A 25,198-nucleotide genomic window follows, 5' to 3' on the forward strand; every position below is an offset into this window, starting at 1 on the left:
AATATATCATACTCGAAATTAGAATAAGAAGATAAATTCTGCAGCAAAACGATCTTAAGGATATTGGTCTGTAATGTTGTGGGACCGTTTTTTTACCCTTGTCTCACACAAGGAGCCCACTTTAAAATATACCTCATTTGGCACAGCTTTCAGTTTCTCCAACTTCGACCCTGATGGTACATAGCAAGAAATTTGGGTGTACGTACAGGAGAGCCGAGAGCCCTTTCACGTGAATCATACAGGAATTGAATTATACACCACTTATTATCCACATCACTCTGCATGGTTGCTGGTGGACTATGGAAGTAAGATGTTCGTCAGTATTCTACACTTGTAACATCCATCTTATACATATCTTTAAAATATACAGAATTATTGTTTGTAGCCTGGCCACTTTCGCAGATTCACAGCGCCAGTGCTCAGTACAAAGAGAAAGTCAGACCCCAAACCACGAACACCCAAGAGGCGGGCAATGGAGCAGTTCTACAGTCACACAGAGGACAGCCTGCAGGATGTCCTCACCTCTCTTAAGAATGGACACTTTGCGAAGAGCCTGGCGGAAAATGCGAAACGTGGACAGTTGCAGGTATTAACATAGAGCATATACAGAAAAGCCACAGGAATACGCACGTTGATTAGTGTAAAACTTCTGTCTGGCAACAAGCGTTTTCGCCTGCCTTAAAGATGGTTCAAATGGCTCTGAGCACTATGGGACTCAACTTCTGAGGTCATTAGTCCCCTATAACTTAGAACTAGTTAAACCTAACTAATCTAAGGACATCACACACATCCATGCCCGAGGCAGGATTCGAACCTGCGACCACAGCGGTCTCGCGGTTCCAGACTGCAGCGCCTAGAACCGCACGGTGACTTCGGCCGGCTGCCTTAAAGAGCGAGATATGTGCCGATAACTGGCGAGCCCCTGCAGGCACTTGGTTGGAGCGGAGACACAAATTACAAAAAATTCGCGCATACAATCGTATGAAACAAAAGAACTGCCGAAGAACTCAACCTCCTTAAAAAAATGTTATCTGGACAGTAAGGAGGACGCTTATAAAATAAATGACAAACGCCAGCGGATTCTTAGACGAAGCACAACCATGAGACTGTGCGGGCCTCACTCAGAGATAGCTGCTACAAAATAGTGCTGCGTGGCTGCTTTTGCAACAACTAAGGAATATAAAAGCATCGAAACAATGCTCGATCAACGCTGGGAATGTCAGTGCCAGTGAAAACCTGAGAAAGACATCACTCGACCAAGCATTGCCATTATCTTGCCTGACATCCACATTCCGACACCGTGATAACGCTGCTTCTGCTACGAAATCCACGGCGAACTGTCAAACGCGGACACCGTTCGGGGGCCTCGCTGCACAGCCGCCAGACACCGAGGAGGACGGGCGATTTGTCACTACTCGGCACCAAGACCCCGCGCCTCGCCGTCCCGACCCAGCTTCGCGAGCTGACATCCCTAGACGACGAATAACAACGAAGAATTATGAGATGATTCATTCTCCCCTACTCCCTCTCCATAATTGGGTCGTGGTCACGTTCAGTTAAATTTGCCCTGCAACTCGTAATTTTATGTACAACAGGTACTGTAATGAAATCTAATGTTTCAGGTTTTATTTGTCTAAACAAACTGTTTCATTCGTACATCAGTCTCTTAAACTCACAATCTATTTCTGTTTGATTCCTCTTAATTATTGACGTCACTTAATTACTGGCTCCTTGATGGGGCGATCTCATGGGTTATTTGCATGATATGTGATATCATAAAGAATTTTGTAGCATTTATTGCATTTTTGCGACTAACGACGGACGATCTCATTGGTTATTTTCATGGTAAGTGATATCGCAGAGAATCTATTAGGATTCTCTACAGGCTGTTACATGCTGTTTTAGTCGTTGATGTCCAATACCATACTGTTCTTATTCTCGATGGTACCACAGCACGTCCGTCACATGTAGAACTACAAGAGAAGCACAGAAAGATGAGTACTTTTAACTGAAACAAAAGAACCATTCATAGTGGTTGTATAAGGTTCCTTGGGCAATAAACTTTCCAAAACGAAGAGTTTGGGACATCCTGTTATTCCAGATTAACCAGTTCAATTAAATATTTATAAGAAGGCTGTTTTAAAATACCATGTAAATAAATCTACTCTGTACTTCAAACTGACAATTAATCTGCATTACTGAGCAGCTTGTACCATCAGAAAGATAAATGTCATTGATATCAACGACATATCTTTACCAGACAGATTACCTTTCCAGTTGTCATCTTGGACGTATCTTCTGGGCACCTCAGGCTGTAAAGAAGCTGTTTCTGCTACAATACCAACAACTCATATCACGAGTACAACATAAATTGTTTTGTAGGTAGTTAAATGATTCTACGACTTTCAGCCAGTTTAACAATCAAGCCACAAGAAGTTTCAAAGAGATACAGTCAAAGATCAACAGACTTATTGGTAGTAAGAGCTGGTTGTTATTACATCAGGAACCACCCTTTTGAAAGGGCCGTCTAAAGTAAATTACAGATATATCAAACAATTAAATAAAAGAATAGACAGACAGTCCACTTTGTTTTGTCAGCTAGACCGATAAATTCAATTCCCAAAACAATGTAATTTCGTATAATATACTGCCGGACATAGGAGTCAACACACCCCACTTTTAGTTTCAAGTTTCGATATCGTTATATTAAAGCCTTTTCTAATTCGTTCTGTCTTAAAAGCGTAAAATTCGTGTATGAAAATAATATCCACCGAAGGAATTAATATATGTCAAACAATTCGGAAAATGTGGAATTAATTTTTTTGTGATCTGGTGCTTCTACAACAATGCTCTTGTAGTCTGACCACTAAAACAGTATACTGTATTCAGTTGTCATTAAAACAGGTAGTTCAGTGGTTTCGTATGTATAATATCTTGAAATATTTGAGAGGCTGGAAGTGTGTTCACTCCAAAAACCGAAGTAACTGGACAGCTTAATAAGAAAATCCATTTACCATTGCCGTATTTTCAACGGCGTGTTTGAAATTTTATTCACTATCAGGAAATTTTCCCCAAGCCGACCTAATATTTTAAGGATAAAAAAGAACACTTGTCAGATATGAAACGAGCCCCCGTGAAAATTTGTGCTATCATGACGGTAGTACGCAATTATGAACTTCTGAAAGTACAGCTTCAAAACTTTGCGCACACGGTTGTTTGTCACTAGCTTCGCTCCACTGCAGTCCCGTAATGACCGAGTGAGAAGTACTGTACCGTGGAGTGAAAAAGAGGTATGTGAAAAACATCTTTGAGACTAGTAACATGCTTTGTTTATCGTATAAAAGTGCCACGTTTCTTACCAGTAGCTGCTGCCAGACATCTGCTTCCTTTCAATATTTTTATTTTGCGATTCGCAAGTGCAGTGTAAATGGATTACATGAACAGGGTACTCGACTGTTTTCTGGAAATCGTCTTAAATGGTTAATGATGTCATTTTATGCTCATAACATGCTGTCTTTCTTCTTGAATCTCAGTATTACTTAAAAAAATTTAATCAAATAATTTGAAAGCCTGCTAAAGCGCTCCATTCGAGTAATGTGATGCCTGTGACGTCACTGGCCCTCTCGCTATTCCTACTGTCGTAAAGCTAATTCACAGTGATGGTTTGTTTTGGAATTTACGTTCCGGAGAATAGAATACAAATGGTATGTATAGTACCACACTATACGAATACATCCATTAGAATTCTTGGTATATCCTTTGTGAGTGTTTCAGAGAATGAAAACATGCGTAAATTTTGGTTGCACTGTACCCGCAAAATACCACCACTTCCATGCCGAAGTTCCCTTACTTAATTGAAAACGTCTGGTACTCTCAAGTTAACATTAACTTACCTCAGAGATGCGGTTTCCCACTGTTAAGAAGGAGGATAGCGTCAGTAGGTGAATTTAAACTCTTAGTGAAAATCAGCATCATAGATGCTACTTTGCGTAACGCTGGTAGTTCGGTTGATGAAGTGGTGGCCGGTCTACTATTTAAAGATTATATCTATTAGTCCCTAGTTAGAATATACCCTGCAACAATATTTTAAATTATTTATGAAAGAAATCGAGAGTACTTTCATATGAAAACCGAGTCACAATTACACGACTTCACCGTACCGGTTAGAAAAGGAGTATTATTGTGTTTTCCTTGGCGCTTAAACGAGCTTACATCTGCAATAGGTGTTCGCACACATCATGTTCAAAAATACATTTTCTACATAATGTGACCATAGACTTTTTACTTTATTAGAAACATCTTTTCTTTTTTTTTACCTTCCTAGTGTCTAGCTTGGAACCCTTAGTGTTTAAGCTTATGAAGTTTTGTCATCTTACGTAGGATGAAGTTAAGCCTGCTTCAGACATGACGTTAGTTTAAGCTTACAAACAGCACAGACCCTACGTTTGTGTTATCTGCATGTTGCAAAAGCTTTATATCTCTCTGCATAGAAAACCTCATCGTCCTACACCTTGTTGAACAGCGAGAGTATGGTGATGTCTTCAATACTAGCAATGCTTCCCAGAAAAGTTAATTGTTCCTAAGCAAAGTAGATCCCACCATAGGGACAGCTGTGAAATGAGTAAGAAGCTAAAGCTATATCTATATGTCGTATAAGACTTTAGAAAATTTATGACACTTTCAACATTCGGAACCAATCTTTTTGATCCATAGTCACATGTGGTACCCGTTGCGCCACAGAGCCCATGATTCAAGTTATACCTCTGCTGTGTATCTTGTACAGCGGAAATCAGCACTTAGATTTGTCAAGAGTATTTTTATTGTTCTTTGGGTCGTATTTCATGACTGATAATCGACAATATAGATATAAAATAGGGACCAATTTGCAAAAGTTCATAGTTTTGAGCGGATTTAATAATGGAAGCAGCAGAAAAAAGAACGTCCGTCACTGCACATATCGCCGTTCTAAATCAGTAGAGCACAGACGCATCAATTCTGGTAAGGTTTTCACTATCAGTGTTCACAAAATTCGTTTATATTGTCACTTAAATGCTGCAAATGCGTTTTGCGCCACTAAATAGCTAAATTATTTGCAATAAAAGTACCTAAAAACCTAGTAACTACAGCTAACACTCCTGTCATACAACAACCGGTATAACTTCATTTTACTCCTAGTCTGAGACGTCATCACAGCATCAGCCAATAACAGAGCATTTTCAATGAATGACGAAATCTTGATGTTATATGATTTTTAAGCTTTAATTAGATAAAATTAAGGGATAGTTTGCGAGAATATTGACCGAAAATGCGATTATGCTCTAACAATCATATTTCTAACGTAGGAAAACAGGTTGTTGATGTGTCGTCAGTGAGGAAGCGTAGGTCTATTTAATTAATAACCTCGCTCTTGTGCGTTATTGTCTTTGAATTTTGAAGCTGGTGACATTTCCAGGAGATGCGCTGTTCTTCTACGTGACTGGCATGATTAACATGTAAATCGAACATCATTAACATCATTTCGTAATTAGTCTTTTGTCGCTTGGATTTATAAATTTTGATTTTGAGGCGTAGATACAGATACACGGTATCAGTAGTGGAGGAATACTAATATAATGTACAAAATATACATGCGTGAGGTTGCTATATTACGTCCTCGTATTACTTAGCATTTTCGCGTAGAATAAGACTATTTTTCTCGAATGAGATTTCAAACCACTCTGGCCAGAGGTGTCCACTGTACCCTTACTGTTGCCTCCCCATCATCGTCCCAGGAATAGCAGGCCCGTGGTTGTCTTCGTCAATCCTCTGTACAGTATTTCACCCGCCGGCTTTAAGCGGCTGTAGCGGAGCAGAACGAGTCACAAACGAACGTTGCAAGCGAAGATCTAAAGCTGTGCTTTCAGAACCTCAAAACTGCGTACTATCAGAATTATAACCGAAATTTTCGAGTGGGATTGATTCCTGAGGCTAATATCGTGGAAGCGTTCCTTTTTCTCATTAAAATACCAGGTACGGTTAATGATGTTTTCTTGTAAGGTACAGCAAAACAGTATTGAAAAGGTGATACATTGATTTCATTAAGTTTTCATTTTCCCTGGACCGTTTCGTTTTTGTGACGAATAGCCTTTATGGCTAACATGAAGTAACAGGAATTATTTAATAGGATATTCCTTGATAACAAACTTTACGCTACACTTAGTAAAACAGAACTGCGAACATAGTTTGGTACCAACTGTTCTTATACAAGCTGAGTTTTGAGTGTTTGTGCCCCTGTAAACAACAACTTAGTATTATAACGAGAAGTCATAATCGTAGTAGGTTGTACGTTCTTATTTATTGGCACCCAAATGTCACTTACAATTATGGTATTACAACATTGTTAATTACGACTAAACGTTGTCTGAGGAGTACATCTAGTGTACTTACGATACCAAAATCGTGTAACTTCAGTCCCAGTTGCATGTTACGTGTCTGCTCTTTTATTCCTTCGAGAGCTATTGAACCGGACATTACTGCAATTGCACCTCCCGTAGAGCTGCCGGAATGAGGAACGGCACGAACGCGGATTCCTGCTACTTCCTCCAGTGGGCTATGATTCAGATATTCGATGGGCGTAACTAACGTCACGCGGCTTCACAGTTCACCAATGAAACATAAATGTGTGAAATGGGACGAGCAAGGTCGGTGCCATGGAATGTTAGGCATGGTTAGGGGACTGGAGGGCGGGGCTATAGCTGATAACTCCTCAGCATTTCTATTTCCCTAATACCTTCCTACCTGCCAGGCAAGGCGGCAGAAGCGATTCTTCACAGCGAAATATGACCTGATGGACAAGACGGCCACATTTCTTTTTTTTCCTTTTGAGAAATAAAGAAAGAGATGGGATGAGTGGACGAGCAGCTGCATAGAGTGGACCTAAGAAGGTTAACAAGGAAACTTACAGAATTCTAAGCCTAAATAAAAAACCTAGTCAGAGGAAGGAAAAAATGTGACGGTGTGTGCTGGGTTTTTTAAGGCCCACGTGACATGAACAGCTGCTTGAGGCGCCAAGGTGAGAGGGGTGCTCAAGGCACCAAAGAGCGCGATCCGTATACTGTGCTATTACAATTAGTAGTGAACTCTGAAACGGGTGAAAGTGGTATGAGGTAAAAGGTGGAGAGAGTTACGTTGCCAAATGATGAGTTGCGTGTGTGGAAAAACGTGCTCGAACAGGCCTCGCCTGCTTATCACGCAAATAAACGATGAAGAACCAGGAATGTACACTAAGAAGAGTAGGAAAATAACAAGAAATAGATAATAACCTGAAAATTACATTTTCTCAGGGTTTCTTTTAAATGTCACATGTAGCATGGTCGTACAGTAATCCAATGTTAGTGAAGTCCACTGTAAGTTCTCACTTTCTTCAGACAATAGAAATGTATTTCCAGAATTTGTGTGGAATGAACTACATTCCGCCATAAAATTTCTACTTCATTCGTGTCAAATTTCCTTCAGTTCTGGTGTTCCTAAATGTCATTTGGCGTTTTGAATGAAGAATTGAAGCCTATTTGCGGCAGTCCACCGCTATGTACACCAGCTCGCCAAGTTTGTCGGCTAGTGAGCATGGTGTCTTGCACAGTTCGCTCCAGTGCCTGGCTGGGGCGTGGAATTCATGTCTCCTTCTGCGTGTCTGCAGTTTCTTCTTGGCTGGCTGTAGTCGTTGTCACGCTGTGGCTGCGTTCTTCCGGGATGCCGTGGCTTGGTGCAACTCTCGTCCTACATCTGCAGCCACTACGGCGCGATTGGCAGTCCGCGTCAGGCGATGGCTACCCCCCTCTTTCACATCTATGGCCTCCAACACCACTATGTGCGGCTTCCGCTTCTCCTACGTGCCAAAGCATATTTTCTCACTTGACATTACGTGGACAGTGGGTGGGGGAGGGGAGGGACGCGATGGGGGCGGGTGTCACGTTCATATTTCTTCACGGACGCACCACTACCACTTCCTCAATCCATGTCTCTAGTGTCTAAATGCTAGAGCCCACAACCAAAGTTCGACGAACAAGATCACACTACTCTTTTCGACCGATTTCACATAATCCTACCAAGTCGTTTTCTCTGTGTCAGGCACTGCAATTCTAACACTTGGCGCAACAACCAAACAAGAACACAGTTCCACAACCGTGAAGGATAGCTAGGAGCCATTACCTTGGTCTCTGAAGAACTGATCCAAAGCCCAACTAACCTGAACCATTAGCCAGGTATCCTGAACGTTTTAATAGCGAAAGTCCTGCGACTAGATATGCAGCTCACCACTGTTGTAGGTATAACTTCGGATCATCACCCTGTGACTGGCTACATACAGTGGATTTTGCTCACGTTCGTCAAGCTCATCTGTCACAACAAACTGGAAACTGTACAGCTGCTAGCTTAATAACAATGAACGTCGGACGACAGATGTCTCCACTATGCCAGCTGCTGATGAAAACATCTCGGACTTAACCATCAAAATCAAGAGCTCATAGAAACAATCCTCCATACAAACAGCCAGTCAAGTGTATTTCTTGCGGCTGGCACGAGAGTCAACACCGTGTTAATAGAGGAGGCTGAAAGGCACGCGTTTTAGCTCACGCAGGCTGGCGTGAGGTCTGAAACAACACAAGGAAATTAGACTTCAGAAAAACGGACGTAGCTGGTGGAATACTTAACTTTAATCCATTAATGATTAACGTCGCTCGTGACAGTACATGATTTACAATATCAATGGTAACTGAATATGGCGCCTTGCTAGGTCGTAGCAAATAACGTAGCTGAATTCTGTGCTAACTATCGTCTCGGCAAATGAGAGCGTATTTTATCAGTGAACCATCGCTAGCAAAGTCGGCTGTACAACTGGGGCGAGTGCCAGGACGTCTCTCTAGACCTGCGGTGTGGCGGCGCTTGGTCTGCAATCACTGAAAGTGGCGACACGCGGGTCCGACGTATATTAACGGACCGCGGCCGATTTAAAGGCTACCACCTAGCAAGTGTGGTGTCTGACGGTGACACCACATTCCTCCCCAGCAAATCGGCTTACGGTTGTGGCATAAGGCTTCCGCCCGCCGTAGGGAGGACCTCATGTTGCCGTATGCGACGAGGTGGGGAGCCTAACAACAGGCGAGGCTGTGCCACCCGCACCCTGCCATTCGGACCGCGGGGAGCTAGGAAACGCCTGAAAACCTGCTCCAGGGTGCACGCCAACATGCGGTGTATGCACCGAAGGGTCGACCTCCATCGGGCCGGGGCACCCGACGGGCGAAGACGACACATAGTCCGGCGCGGGCAAGAGTTCCATGTCGGAGGACAACTGGTCACGGGAAGCGATCGGCGGCGCGTGACCCAGGGAGGCGCCCGGCGTTTGCAGCGAGGCGTCCACTGCGGGCGTTGCCCGCGTGAGAACAGGCGGCGGCGGCGGTGGCGGTGGCGGCGGCGCGTCGCCATGGGGCAAAATGGAAGGCAGGGTTGGCAACACCTGGGTCTGACGCGAGCCAGTAGATAGGTCCCCGGGGCGCTGACCGGACGGCACCGTCGCTGAAAGCAGACGGCGAGTGGCAGATCCCGTGTGATGACAGAGGCGCAGCTGATTGAGATGCCGACGCACCTCACCAGAGGCCCCCAAAACCAGATACATAGCGCGTCCGAGGCAGCGAAGAATGCGCCCTTCGAGCCAACGCCGTGAACCTAGATAGTGGCGATAGTAGACAACGTCGCCTGGGGCCAAATCAGGTGTCTGCCGCCGCACAGGAACCGGATGCGGAGGGTGTAGCAAAAACATCAAGGTTCGATGAGGGCGACCGTGGAGCAACTCAGCCGGCGAGCGACCATCTCTGGGCTGAGAGCGATACGAGGACAAAAAGAGAATTAATGCGTCCTCCCGAGAATGCGATTCTTTCAACTTCAACATCTGGTACTTGAAAATCAGCGGCACCGTTTGACTATGGCGAAAACAGCGCGGACGTAAGATGTTGAATATCATTGGCCTTGCAGAATGACTGAAATTCTGCGGACATGAATTGTGGGCCATTGTCGGAAACAATAGTCTGTGGAAGACCGTCGATGCAAATGAAAGCGGATAACGCTTGGATGGTGGCAGATAAAGTCGTGGAAGACATCCGGACAACAAAAGGAAAATTACTGAATGAATCTACCACAACCAGCCATCGAGCATTCCAGAATGGACCAGCAAAATCGATGTGTAAGCGTTGCCAAGGGGAAGTGGCTTTTGGCCATGCAAAGAATTTCCGCGGTGGTGCTGATTGTTGTTCGGCACACACCATGCAAGAAGAGCACATATTCGTAATCGCGGCATCGATTCCGAACCAAGTACAGTGCTCACGAGCAAGTTGTTTCGTTCTCACTATACCCCAATGTCCTTGTTGGTGAAGCTGTAAGACAGAGGACTGTAACGAACGTGGTACCACGACCCTGGACTGATGATTATCAGAACGCAACAGCAAAATACCACGTCGTATAAAAAGTCTCTCCTTGTTAGCAAAAAATCGGCAAACCAACGGGTCCCCGATCCGTGACTTTGACAAGGGCCATTGCGTAGCAACAAAACGCAGAACGGGAGTAAGGACAGGGGCGGCAGCTGTGGGTGTAGCTACACGACGAAAATCAATCGGAAATGATTCGACCACGTCATCGGTTTCCGCATCTACATCTACATGACTACTCTGCAATTAACATTTAAGTGCTTGGCAGAGGGTTCATCGAACCACAATCATACTATCTCTCTACTATTCCGCTCCCGAACAGCGAGCGGGAAAAACGAACACCTAAATCTTTCTGTTCGAGCTCTGATTTCTCTTATTTTATTTTGATGATCATTCCTACCTATGTAGATTGGGCTCAACAAAATATTTTCGCATTCGGAAGAGAAAGTTGGTGACTGAAATTTCGTAAAAAGCTCTCGCCGCGACGAAAAACGTCTATGCTGTAATGATTTCCATCCCAACTCGTGTATCATATCTGCCACACTCTCTCCCCTATAACGTGATAATACAAAACGTGCTGCCCTTTTTTGCACCCTTTCGATGTCCTCCGTCAATCCCACCTGGTAAGGATCCCACACCACGCAGCAATATTCTAACAGAGGACGAACGAGTGTAGTGTAAGCTGTCTCTTTAGTGGACTTGTTGCATCTTCTAAGTGTCCTGCCAATGAAACGCAACCTCTGGCTCGCCTTCCCGACAATATTATCTATGTGGTCCTTCCAACTGAAGTTGTTCGTAATTTTAACACCCAGGTACTTAGTTGAATTGACAGCCTTGAGAATTGTACTATTTATCGAGTAATCGAATTAAAACGGATTTCTTTTGGAACTCATGTGGATCATCTCACACTTTTCGTTACTTAACGTCAACTGCCACCTGTCACACCATACAGCAATCTTTTCTAAATCGCTTTGCAACTGATACTGGTCTTCGGATGACCTTACTAGACGGTAAAATACAGCATCATCTGCGAACAATCTAAGAGAACTGCTCAGATTGTCACCCAGGTCATTTATATAGATCAGGAACAGCAGAGGTCCCAGGACGCTTCCCTGGGGAACACCTGATATCACTTCAGTTTTACTCGATGATTTGCCGACTATTACTACGAACTGCGACCTTCCTGACAGGAAATCACGAATCCAGTCGCACAACTTAGACGATACCCCATAGCTCCACAGCTCGATTAGAAGTCGCTTGAGAGGAACGGTGTCAAAAGCTTTCCGGAAATCTAGAAATACGGAATCAACCTGAGATCCCCTGTTGATAGCGGCCATTACTTCGTGCGAATAAAGAGCGAGCTGCGTTGCACAAGAGCGATGTTTTCTGAAGCCATGCTGATTACGTGTCAATAGATCGTTCCCTTCGAGGTGATTCGTAATGTTTGAATACAGTATATGCTCCAAAACCGTACTGCAAACCGACGTCAATGATATAGGTCTGTAGTTAAATGGATTACTCCTACTACCCTTCTTGAACACTGGTGCGACCTGCGCAATTTTCCAATCTGTAGGTACAGATCTATCGGTGAGCGAGCGGTTGTATATGAGTGCTAAGTAGGGAGCTATAGTATCAGCGTAATCTGGAAGGAACCTAATCGGTATACAATCTGGACCTGAAGACTTGCCCGTATCAAGCGATTTGAGTTGCTTCGCAACCCCTAAGGTATCTACTTCTAAGAAACTCATGCTAGCAGATGTTCGTGTTTCAAATTCTGGAATATTCCATTCGTCTTCCCTAGTGAAGGAATTTCGGAAAACTGCGTTCAATTCCTCCGCTTTAGCGGCACAGTCGTCGTTAAGAGTACCATCGGCACTGCGCAGCGAAAGTACTGACTGCGTCTTTCCGCTTGTGTACTTTACATACGACCAGAATTTATTCGGATTTTCTACCAAATATCGAGACAATGTTTCGTTGTGGAACCTATTAAAGGCATCTCGCATCGAAGTACGTGCCAAATTTCGCGCGTCTGTAAATTTTAGCCCATCTTCGGGATTTCGCGTTCTTCTGAACTTCGCATGCTTTTTCCGTTGCCTCTGCAACAGCGTTCGGACCTTTTTTGTGTACCACGGGGGATCCGTTCCATCTCTTACCAATTTATGAGGTATGAATATCTCAATTGCTGTTGCCACTATATCTTTGAATTTGAGCCACATCTCGTCTAAATTCGCATAGTCAGTTCGGAAGGAATGGAAATTGTCTTTTAGGAAGGCTTCTAGTGACACTTTATCAGCTTTTTTAAATAAAATTATTTACGTTTGTTTCTGATGGATTTGGAAGAAATGGTATTGAGCCTAGCTACAACGACCTTGTGATCACTAATCCCTGTATCAGTCATGATGCTCTCTATCAGCTCTGGATTGTTTGTGGCTAGGAGGTCAAGTGTGTTTTCGCAACCATTTACAATTCGCGTGGGTTCGTGGACTAACTGCTCGAAATAATTTTCGGAGAAAGCATTTAGGACAATCTCGGAAGACGTTTTCTGCCTACCACCGGTTTTGAACAAGTATTTTTGCCAACATACCGAGGGTAGGTTGAAGTCCCCACCAACTATAACCGTATGAGTTGGGTATTTATTTGTCACGAGACTCAGACTTCCTCTGAACTGTTCCGCAACTGTATCATCGGAGTCTGGGGGTCGGTAGAAGGAGCCAATTATTAACTTAATTCGGCTGTTAAGTATAATCTCCACCCCTACCAATTCGCACGGAGTATCTACTTCGACTTCACTACAAGATAAACCACTACTGACAGACACAAACACTCCACCACCAATTCTGCCTAATCTATCTCTCCTGAACACCGTCTGAGACTTCGTAAAAATTTCTGCAGAACTTATTTCAGGCTTTAGCCAGCTTTCTGTACCTATAACGATATCAGCTACTGTGCTTTCTATTAGATCCTGAATCTCAGGGACTTTTCCAGCGCAACTGCAACAATTTACAACTATAATTCCGACTGTTCCTTGATCCATGTACGTGCTGCAAGCAAGTTCGGAGGAATCGAATGCCCTATACTCAGCAACAGGCAATCGGGACAACGCATCGGCGTTTCCGTGCTTAGCAGTGGACCGATACAAGATATAGTAGCGGTACTGCGAGAGGAAAATAGACCAGCGAATGAATTTCTGCGCTGTACGTGGAGGTACAGGCTTGGTCGGATGAAAAAGCGATGTCAAAGTGAAGCGTCCTCTCAGAAAAATTTATACAAGACTGGTCTATATGAAACGTCCCCTTTGAACAATTTATACACGACTGTGCTTAAGCTGACACACAATATTTTTAGCGCAACGCAATCTGACTTCCAAAAATCCCTACGAAAGAATGGCCCTGATTATCATTAACCCATACGTTTCACAAATCACTTACCTCACAAAAATCTTCGTTACTCAAGCTACTGCAATACAGGGAGCGCCACTACTGAAAGATTTTAATACAGAACAGACAATGTATTTACCTTAATAGTCATAATATATATGATAGTTCATGACATCCAGTCTTATAAATTACAAACCTCCGCCATCTCTCTCCCCAAGTCCACCACTGCTGGCGTCTCACCTCCAACTGTGCAACGCTACGCGCTGTTAGCATCCAGCTGCCGCTGCCCAACACTACAATGGCGAGTATTACAACAATGCGAACCAGCCACAGACTGCACACGGCACAGCCAGTGATTTTCATACAGAGCGCTACGTGGCGGCGTTACCAATAAAAAAAACCTAAACTGCCTACTTACATAGGTACCATGCTCCCCACACAAAAATTTACAAGTTCTTTTGGGCAGTGGCCAATACAGATTTGAATTTTTTTATAATTACAATAACAAAGAAATGAAATGCACACAATTATCGATACAATGTTGGTCAAAAGCTAAAATTTTCTCACAGTCCATAAAGATAGTCATGATCATTCATCAAAGTAAAATTGCAGTGTTTTTCTCAAAGTCTGAGTAGTAAAAGAAAATGCACGCGGAAGTAGTGGATTTCCATGCAGTCTTGAAGAAGTAGCGTTGTCCTTCCAACGGAAAGACAGTGCTGACTCTTGACATGCAGACAGGTAATGGGCCACAACAGAGAATATTGTTAGGTAGGTCGTCACAGAGTAGACCCATTGTAGTCCTGGTAGAGATTACGGTATTGGTGGGCCACCAGAAGTGCAGACCCACTGCAGTCCTTGTAGAAATAATGGTATTGGTGAGTCATCAAGTGTGTAGACCCACTGTAGTCCTTGTAGAGATGGGCAGCAGCCATCTGTTTGATTGTGCAGGCGCACAATCACCATTGAAGAGTCTTGAGGATAATAGAGCAAGTCCATAACCACCACTTGTGCACTCACAAAAATTGTTTTTGAAATGTCCTTAGAACCAGCAACGTTGTTATCCAGTCCCTTACTGAATTATTAATACACTTGCAAACACTATCAGTCCCTACTTCTCACATATTGTGCATATACTGTGACCAACAGAAACGTGTGCAGTGAAATGTAATTTACAAGTTACTTAATTTGATGAACTGGTGTCAATTAAAATTTTATAACACGAGAATACAATAACAAAGGCACAAAATATATCGTTAAAGAACATAATAGTACAGATAACATTTGCAGTAATACAGGCTTTACAAAAGAATCGAAATAACAAATACATCAGTGTTACAAAAATTTCGACATAAGTACATACATAAAAGATCAGAATAACTTTTGAAACATCAACTTCACACATGAGCAATAGAACAAAACAGAATAAATTATGTGTAAACATCTTTACGAAGTAAATAACATGTTATTAATGCAAATTATATTTGAGGATAACAGTATTCCTCATCATAGTGAGTGTAGCTGAATATTAGAAAATTCTACAACATAAGTCTTATCAGATGAACATATAAAGACAGGAAGAACATAAATACACAAGGGTACACAGACACATAGTGGGATAACACAAGGAAAGGGCATTGTTTGTTTTACTGCAGTATTTTGCAAACAAAACTTTCTTTACTTCTCGGAGATCTCCCTTCGTTCTTCATTATTTCCAAAAAGTCCTATCTATACCTGCTTTCTGTACTTTTCTCATATAACCTCTCAGTGCATTTCTTCAAATTCATCGCAACTCATTCTCTTATATAGGCTACCCCCTCTTAAGCTAACTTAAATCTACTGAGCTCAGATGCTTAACTAAGGGACGATGCAATGCAGCAGCACAAAACAAATTAACACAAACAGCAATGACCCAAAAAAAATTGAAATTGGTGAAGCAATTGCAATATTACAACTAATATAAGGCGCTGTGCAGCAAACAAGAGTAACAAATCCGTAGTAAAACTGGCTTAACAGAGTAATACAAAGCGAAATTCAGCAGCACTATGCCTGGCACACAGTAGAAGCAAATGCAACAGCTTATAACTAAACATGACAAAGCTCAAGCAGAAAAAATATTACAGTAAAGACAACAATGCAGAAAAGGGAGATGTCGATTCACATCTTAATGTCTATATAATTAAAGTGGTTCACCACAACTTATTCTACCATAAAAATTACCAAGTACTTGAAAAGAAAATTATGTATACAGTTCCCGTGAAATGAAGTCTTTTTGTGCTCCTTCGTTTTTTTAAGTACATCATAATTATTTACTGGATCTGTAGGCATAAAATATCTATATTAGTACATCTATTAAATTTTGTTTTAGCCAATGGAGCAGTGCAGATAGAAACTGGATATTAAACAAAATGAGCAATCTCTCAGCTAGAAAGACAATAGATATAAAATGTTTCTCATCATTTCATTTCAGTAAATATCATAAATTAAGAACTCCAAAGTGTAATCATATGTTTTCAAGTTTGAGCGTGTCGTATTTGCGACGCTTTCTACAAAGAAATGTCAATAGCAAGCATAATGGCCTTTTTTTTTATACATGTGCCTCTGAAAGGCACACACTAATGGCTTGTTTCCAGGTGGCTGTCGCCCAGCTGGGTGCCCACGACGCATTACGTGCAGGTGGTCACTTAATTGTCTTACCGAAATATTTACGACACCAGTTTCCCCTACAGTGGCAGTCTCATATAAAAAAAATTCACAGGTCAAGAATTTGCGTTACAAATCTGTAGAAATAAAATCATTTAAACATAATTGTGTCCAAAAAATTTTCGCCAGCACAGTGATACATTCACGCATATACACTCATTTCGTAACTCTTAAAGTACGATTCTCGGTTTACAACATCCTTTTTCACAAATCAGAGTCCCTAACCACTACTCATTATTTCTTACCTTATTACACATATATATATTCGTCGACACTTCTTCAATATTTCATCATAACAGATACGTAGCATAACCAAATAACTCATATAGCATCAGCTTAAACATACCTCAGCAGCATAATTCACATCGTCGACGTAATAATAACATCATAACACCTCAGTCAAATTCTCAAAATCTCCGTAGCTTCCTCCAATAATTTCAAAACCTAAAAAAAATTCTCTGCTCATGTCAAAAGTGTCATCTACCTCAAACGTACTTTAAAAATCATGATCCCATACCAACTACATCATTCAAAGCTCTCATAATATCACAATGGTTCCGAAAAAATATGAACTGTTCACAAAGTACAGACAAAATACAATTTCATAAGTGTGAAGTTATCCAACGGTGCAATTACGTAAACATCTGTCACTGATGTAGTAAAATAAATGTTTGTCTCTCTCAGTTAAATAACCAGATAGCTGTGTAATTTATGTGTTAGAGGAATATGGTACCGATGTGTAAAGTTGTATAAGCAAATACCATATTAGCTAGGGCTCCTTGTGCTTGCCAAACACATGGTACGCAAAGTAGACGTGTACCCCCCTGAGGATTAATGTAATTATACCCTCAGGTGCTACAGATTACAGCAATGGAATGAAATGTATCACGGAAAACCTTTGTATCACTGTACTTCAAATATCTTTAAAAATAAATGTTTTAAATACAAAATTGATCACTCAAATACGTGTACTGTAGCGCTAAACTGTGCGTCGTGTTGTAAGATAATCGCTGTGGAAGTGTCGTAGTTATCGTCCTCCGAAAGCTAAGTTCTGCAGAAGTCAATGTACTTACCTCATGATAAACAAAAGTGAAATGCTTTGCGTATAGATATCGTAGTTACTACGCTTATTGCCGTGATGAAGTAAGTACTGTACTGTAACGTATTGTTGTGCTACAGAAAAGGCTGTCTCATTGTAGCTATACCACAAAGTTACTACTAAAACATGTTATACTTTCCAGAACAATTCAGAAAAACTGTGCAGATATAAAACAGAAACACCGCAAAAGCACCATGTAAATTGTGTCACACATTAGTAGCGTCGAGATATAATCGTGTAGCTATCAAAGAAACCAAATGCTAAGTCATCGTTAATCTCACAGTAAGTACTTCAAATAAAGAATGTCATTTCAACTTAACCAAAATGTTGCATTAAAACCTCATTAACAGTATATGTTCTAAGTATGTAAGCCTTATAGTCGTTACGTATTCGTGCAACTAACAAGCAAGAATGTACAAATAACAACACTGTGTCGTCTGTTCACTATAACAATGCATTCGTAATTTCTGTTTAAAAATGTTCCCTAGGTTCTAGACTGGATAGTTAACTTCAAAACATTGTTGCATGTTAACAGTTTCTCAGTGTGCCAAAGCATACTAGTAACGTGAAATGAACAGCTTTATGGCAAAGACAAAGTTAAAAAGCAGATTACCTTTCAATAAACGGTTTTACATGTGAAATGTGGTGTAACCTTTACTCTTCCTAGTACGCAGAGTTTCAACTTCAACGCAATTATCATGTGGTATACGTCGGTAAGGAACATTGGAATTTTGCTCAAGGTTAGCTTATGTTATTTTTCTCTGAGCCCGCCGGCGCACGCGGCTGCCTGCGGTGTGAGTCATTGTCTGTGTCTTTGATGGCGCGCGCCGTTAATGGGATTAGGGGACCTAACTTCTAAAAATTCACCTTGCCGAGAGGGCCCTACCCTGTTTGACGCTCGCCAGTTCTGATGGATTTCCGGTCTGTCATTTTGTCGGTAGTTTCTGTAATTTCTTTCTTGTCGGTAAAGTGGTGGAGAATTTCTCCCTGAATCGTAACTGCGCGCTGAACTGTTGCGTCTGAAGTTATTCTGTCTCCCTTGATAGTAATTGTTTTGGCTCCCATATTGTCTGTTTCTACGATTGTCTCTGTTATAATCATTACTACGGAAATGCGATCTTTCTCTGTAGCTATTATTACTCCGCCAGTGGTTGTCATATGGGTGGTGTCTGTTTTGGTCACGATTTGCGTTGTAAGAATAAACCTGTCGTGTCCAGTTATTGTTTCTGTCGTCATAGTTTTCCTCCCAACTGGTCATTAGAGCACAGATTAGAATTTATGTGTGGCTACCTGGAGAATGAACCAGCTGTAAGAATGCGATTGGTCATTCACGATTGTCATAGTGAAGGAGAATTTTATCATGCCTTCCTCTCAGCATATTGGTCTCAAGCTACACAAGACCGAGTAAAAAATTGCATCATGATGATGAAACACTTTGAACAATCTGAATTTTTCAGTCTCGTAAAATATTTTGAAGACATGTTACATAAGAATCAATATCTTTCAAACCCATATAGCCCTTCAGAACTCATCCGCATTTGCATAATGAAATTGCCTGAACATTTAAGGAATATTATTTTGGCAGGGAGTTGCAAAGACGACATTGAAGCTTTTCAGGGACTCTTACAAGAATTACAAATTGGAGCCACGATTGTGGATGAATGTCGTTGCCAGAATTCTTAAATGTTTTGAATTTACGTGCAGTAATGAACAGCTTATAGTCAAAATCATTGTGTCGGCGGGTCGCATGTCGGTCATTGTTACGTCGTTTCGGCGGTTCCATCTCAAAATTCGGTGTACTTTGCCAATTTCTTTCTTAATCTCCAAAGTGCCCTGTGTTATTATTTTGTGTCAGTGGCTGTTCCGTATTTCTATGTCCCTCTTCCCGTATTAGTGTGCGAGAGTCCTCTGAAATACGTAATTCTTGTATTACCTGTGTCAGCTGATCTCGTACTTCCCGGATTTGTCTTTGGTGTTGCGAATTAATTTGATTCTGATTTTGTTTCAATTTCCTAATTTGTTCGCACTCTTCTGTGTCATTCAGATCATCATCTACCTTTGCAGATAAGTTAGTGAACTGATCTGAAAGTTCGGCTACTTTCTCCGCTAGTGAACACATTTCCTCAGTGTGTTTTTCTGAACCAAGTTTCAGAGTGTCCATTTGTGTTGAAATCGAATCTACTGTGACCTTTACGTTTTCCTGAGTTCTTGCAAGTTGCGTAACCGAATCGGTGGATGCAACTGAGTCCATTTTAGCTTGCAAGGTGTCGTGATTTTCACGAACAACAGTTTGCAATTCTTTTATGGCTGCTTCGTGATTCTGTAATGCGTTTCCATGCCGCGAAAAAATAGGTTGAAAATGCTCACAACGTTGTGTTTTTACGTCATTACAGATTTTTTGACATTTCGATTCAATGTTATGTAACTCAGTAGTTAAATCTTCACGTGTTTGTTCAAGTGTGGTGTCTAACTTTCGAAGATTTTGTTCCATTGTGTCTAGCTTTTGAAGCTTTTGCTGTGTTTGTCTCTGATTTTGTTCCATTGTGTCTAACTTTTGAAGCTTTTGCTGTGTTTGTCTCTGATTTTGTTCCACTGTGTCTAACTTTTGAAGATTATGTTCGATTGTGTCTAACTTTTGAAGCTTTTGCTGTCTTTGTCTCTGATTTTGTTCCATTGTGTCTAACTTTTGAAGATTTTGTTCCATTTGTTTCTGATTTTGTTCAAGCGTTGTGTCTAACTTTTGTAGCCTTTCTTCCATTTGTTGCATTAACTGTAATAACAGTGCACTGGTGTCTGAAACATGTTCCTCAGTGCTTTTCGGCAGTGCATTTGAACTGGCAATATTCGCATTTTGAAAAGCAGAAAATGTGTCTTGATTTATTTGAGAAAACGGTGAGGACGCAAAATCTGAATCTACAGTATTTGCAAGATTGTGTCCTGTCATTTCGGAATCCTGAGGCGAGCTGTTGCCGACCGATCGATCGATAATGCTTCCCTGTTCACTAATTGTTTCACTGCCTACACCATTATTTGCAGCCCGCTCCATTTCCCTATGCGCTATTACCAAATTACTACTTTGAACGTTAGTGAAGTCATTACATGGTGACGCTAACACACTGCTTTCGTCTTCACTGTCATTTCTCAGTTTACTTTGGAGCCTAGTGTTACGTTTTTCACACGCCATTATTGTCACCATTTTTCACACGATAACACAGAAAAACACAATTTGAAGAACAAAAATAAGAGAACACATTAACATAGCACTGAAAATAATATATAGTTAATTGCAAGCGCAGCTGCGAAATACTTGGTGCAAATCTACATGCATGCAACAACTGTTTTACTGTACAACAATGAAAGACTGCTACTAGAAAGGAAATTCTCTCTATGATTACGCGCTAGCAATAAACAAAGGCTACACTAACTATACAAACTACAAGAAAAAATCAGAAGATTCCAGTGAGGTATCTGTGGCTAAGGGTCGACAAATGAAACGTCCCCTTAGAAAAATTTATACAAGACTGGTCTATATGAAACGTCCCCTTTGAACAATTTATACACGACTGTGCTTAAGCTGACACACAATATTCTTAGCGCAACGCAATCTGACTTCCAAAAATCCCTACGAAAGAATTGCCCTGATTAACATTAACCTATACGTTTCACAAATCACTTACCTCACAAAAATCTTCGTTACTCAAGCTACTGCAATACAGGGAGCGCCACTACTGCCAGCTAAATAAAAGATTCAAACTACTGAGGGCACTAACTACTGATAGGTATAGTTAGGAAATGAAAGATTTTAATACACAACAGACAATGTATTTACCTTAATAGTCATAATATATATCTTAGTTCATGACATCCAGTCTTACAAATTACAAAACTCCGCCATCTCTCTCCCCACGTCCACTACTGCTGGCGGCTCACCTCCAACTGTGCAACGCTATGCGCTGTTAGCATCGAGCTGCCGCTGCCCAACACTACAATGGCGAGTATTACAACAATGCGAACCAGCCACAGACTGCACACGGCACAGCCAGTGATTTTCATACAGAGCGCTACGTGGCGGCGGCGTTACCAATAAAAAAAAACTAAACAGCCTACTTACAAAAGGTTTGTGGTCTGTGATTATGGTAAAGTGACGACCATACAAGAAATCATGCAACTTTGTAACTCCAAATATGAGAGCCAATGCTTCTTTCTCGATCTGTGAATAATTTTTTTGCGCAGACGAGAGCAATTTGGACTCAAAGGCTATAATGCGATCGTGCGATCCTTCTTTGTGCGCAAGCACAGCACCGATCCCGAAATCCGATGCATCCTCCATCAACAAGAGGGGCTTCTGGGGATCGAATGGCGTCAGGCAAGTATTGGAAAGCAACGCCGATTTCAACTGGCGAAAGGCGCGTCCGCATTCCGTCGTCCAGACGAACGGAACACAATTACGACGTAAGCGATTAAGCGGAGCTAAAATGGAAGAGGCATGCGGCACATATTTATGATAATAGTTCATTTTTACCAGCACACTCTGTAGCTGCTTCAAAAATTCGGTGAAGGCAAGTCTTGTATGGGACGGAGATGCGTGGGACAGGGATGTATGCCTTGGGCATTGAGTACATGTCCCAAGTATGGCAAGTCCCGAGCAAAAAACACACATTTGTCATTCCGCAAGCGAAGACCATATTGTCGCAAGACCTGAAATAATGTTCTGAGATTGGCCAAATGTTCTTCTTCCGTCTTTCCAGAGATCACAATACCGTCCAGATAATTTGCTGCAGTAGGGACCGACGCACACACAGTTAGTAGATATTGCTGAAACAAGGCAGGGGCCGATGCACACCCGATTGGCAGTCGTTTGAATTGATACCACCCAAGATGCGTGTTAACCACCAAAACGCGCTGGGATTCTTCGTCCACCGGTATTTGCAAGTACGCATCTGCTAGGTCCTACTTCGAAAAATATTTACCCGGTCACAGTTTGTCAGAAATATCTTCCGGGCGGGGTAAAGGAAAAGTTGCTTTCACTAGTTGTGGATTCACTGTTGCCTTGAAGTCCACACAAATTCTCAATTTGCCGGAAGGTTTTGGTAAAATTACTAAGGGTGATGCCCAGAGAGAAGCCTGCACACGTTCAATTACACCTTGTGATTCCAAATCGTGTAATGTTTTTGCGACCTCAGCACGCAATGCGTGGGGAACATTGCGCGCTTTGAAAAATTTCGGTTGCGCGTTTACTTTCAGTTCCAAATGTGCTTTATAGCTCTTAGCGCAACCGAGGCCCGTGCAAAAAGGGCTGCAAATTCTTCAAAATGGTTCAAATGGCTCTGAGCACTATGGGACTCAACTGCTGTGGTCATTAGTCCCCTAGAACTTAGAACTACTTAAACCTAACTAACCTAAGGACATCACACACATCCATGCCCGAGGCAGGATTCGAACCTGCGACCGCAGCAGTCGCACGGTTCCGGACTGCGCGCCTAGAACCGCGAGACCACCGCGGCCGGCATGCAAATTCTTCACATAGACGAGAAACACTGTCTAAAGGCACCTTCTGGTTCACTGATAGGACCTGATTTACTAAAGACAAGTTAAACAACTGAAATAAATCGAAACCAAACATGTTCACTGCAGAAGAAGAACGAAGAACGTAAAACGACACAAGTTTTGTTTGTCCTTTGTATGTTGCAAGAAGGCTGCACTGTCCTAACACAGGGATATCTTGACCGGAATAGCTAATTAACTTAACATTTGCGGCACGCAACGGAGGTGTGCCCAGCAGTTTGTAAGTGTCTTGATTGCTCAGTGAAACTGCAGCTCCTGTATCGAGCTGGAATGATATCACTTTGTCATTAATGTCCAAGTCCACATAAAGTTTATTGTCCTGCTGACGACAAGAGCGACTGTCTCATGCAACGTGAACTGACACTGGAACATAATCACTTGCGACTTGACGGAAGTTCCGGCGATGTCGACGCACACTATTTTTGGGACGAACACAGTCACTGTTAGAGAGAGTGGCACTGCGCGGAGTGGAATGAACTACATGAATTTCCATGGTCAAAGTTTCGCGAGCCTGAGTATCCTTGGTTCGATTCCGATTCTGGCGGGAAGCAAGGGACCTGGAACGGTTTTGAGCTTCCGATCTGAGCTTTTTCTGGCAAACACTCGGAACATGTCCTTTTTTTATTACAATAAAAGCCAATAGCTTGGCGTGACGGGCAATTCTCATGCGAATGTTTAGTAGCACACCGCGGGCATGATTTGATCACTGCATTTGCTTGCCGACGCGGTACACGTGGCTGAGAGCCTGGCGGCAGCGGTGGGGCCTGGCGCGAAGGCTGTTTACTGCTCCGTGCAGCTCCCCCGGTGGGCCGGTTAACCTGACACACTGCTGGCGAAGTTTCAAATGATTCCTGAGCAAAGTCAATTGTGTTCTGCCTGTCCAATATGTCCATCACTTGGTAAAGGGAGAGATTTACTAGTTTCAAAATCTATTCCCTTATACGAACATAACAACCGCTCTGTGCAATTGCATCACGTACCATAGTATCTGAATAAGGGAGTCCACATTAACACTCACAACCACAATCCCTAGTAAGGCCCTGCAAGGTGGCAACCCACTTCCGATTAGTCTGACCTGCCGTACGTTTTGTACGAAAAAAGGTATACCTTTTCGCAACTACATTGACCGATTCTTTGAAATATGCATCTAATGCAGACAAAATTTCTTCGTAGGACAGAGTTGCTACGTCACGTCGGGGAAACAATTTGACTATCACACGGTACGTTTGTACCCCGACGGAAGATAACAAAAAAAGGCTGCCGCTCGTTACCTTGAATTCTGTAGGCGGCGAGATGGAATTCAAATTGGCGTGACCACTCCGTCCAGCTTTCTAGTGCAGCATCAAAAGGTCGAAAAGTGGGTGCAACAGCGTGTTGTGGCTGCGTTAGCGGTGAAGCGGCTGCTGCCGCATCGTTTTGCGTCGCACGTTGACCCTGGACGAGCTGTCCAAGGGCATCCAGTAAGGCCTGCGTCTGCTGATTCTGTAAGCGATAAAATTCGGACTGTAAATCTGGAGATTGTGGTGAAGCCGTTACAGAAGTAAATCAGGGCAGTTTAGAGAAGAACGCGGTTTTGCCTCGTCGCCAATGTTGTGGTTGGCAGGAGAGCCAACACCGCGTTAATAGAGGAGGCCGAAAGACACGCGTTTTAGCTCACGCAGGCTGGCGTGAGGTCTGGAACAGCAAAAGGAAATTAGACTTCAGAAAAACGGACGTAGCTGGTGGAATACCTAACTTTAATCCATTAATGATTAACGTCGCTCGTGGCAGTACATGAGTCACAATATCGATGGTAACTGAATATGGCGCCTTGCTAGGTCGTAGCAAATAACGTAGCTGAAGGCTGTGCTAACTATCGTCTCGGCAAATGAGAGCGTATTTTATCAGTGAACCATCGCTAGCAAAGTTGACTGTACAACTGGGGCGAGTGTTACGAAGTCTCTCTAGACCTGCCGTGTGGCGGTGCTCGGTCTGCAATCACTGATAGTGGCGATACGCGGGTC

The sequence above is a fragment of the Schistocerca gregaria genome, chromosome X (assembly GCF_023897955.1).
Source record: "Schistocerca gregaria isolate iqSchGreg1 chromosome X, iqSchGreg1.2, whole genome shotgun sequence".
Taxonomy (NCBI): Eukaryota; Metazoa; Arthropoda; class Insecta; order Orthoptera; family Acrididae; genus Schistocerca; species Schistocerca gregaria.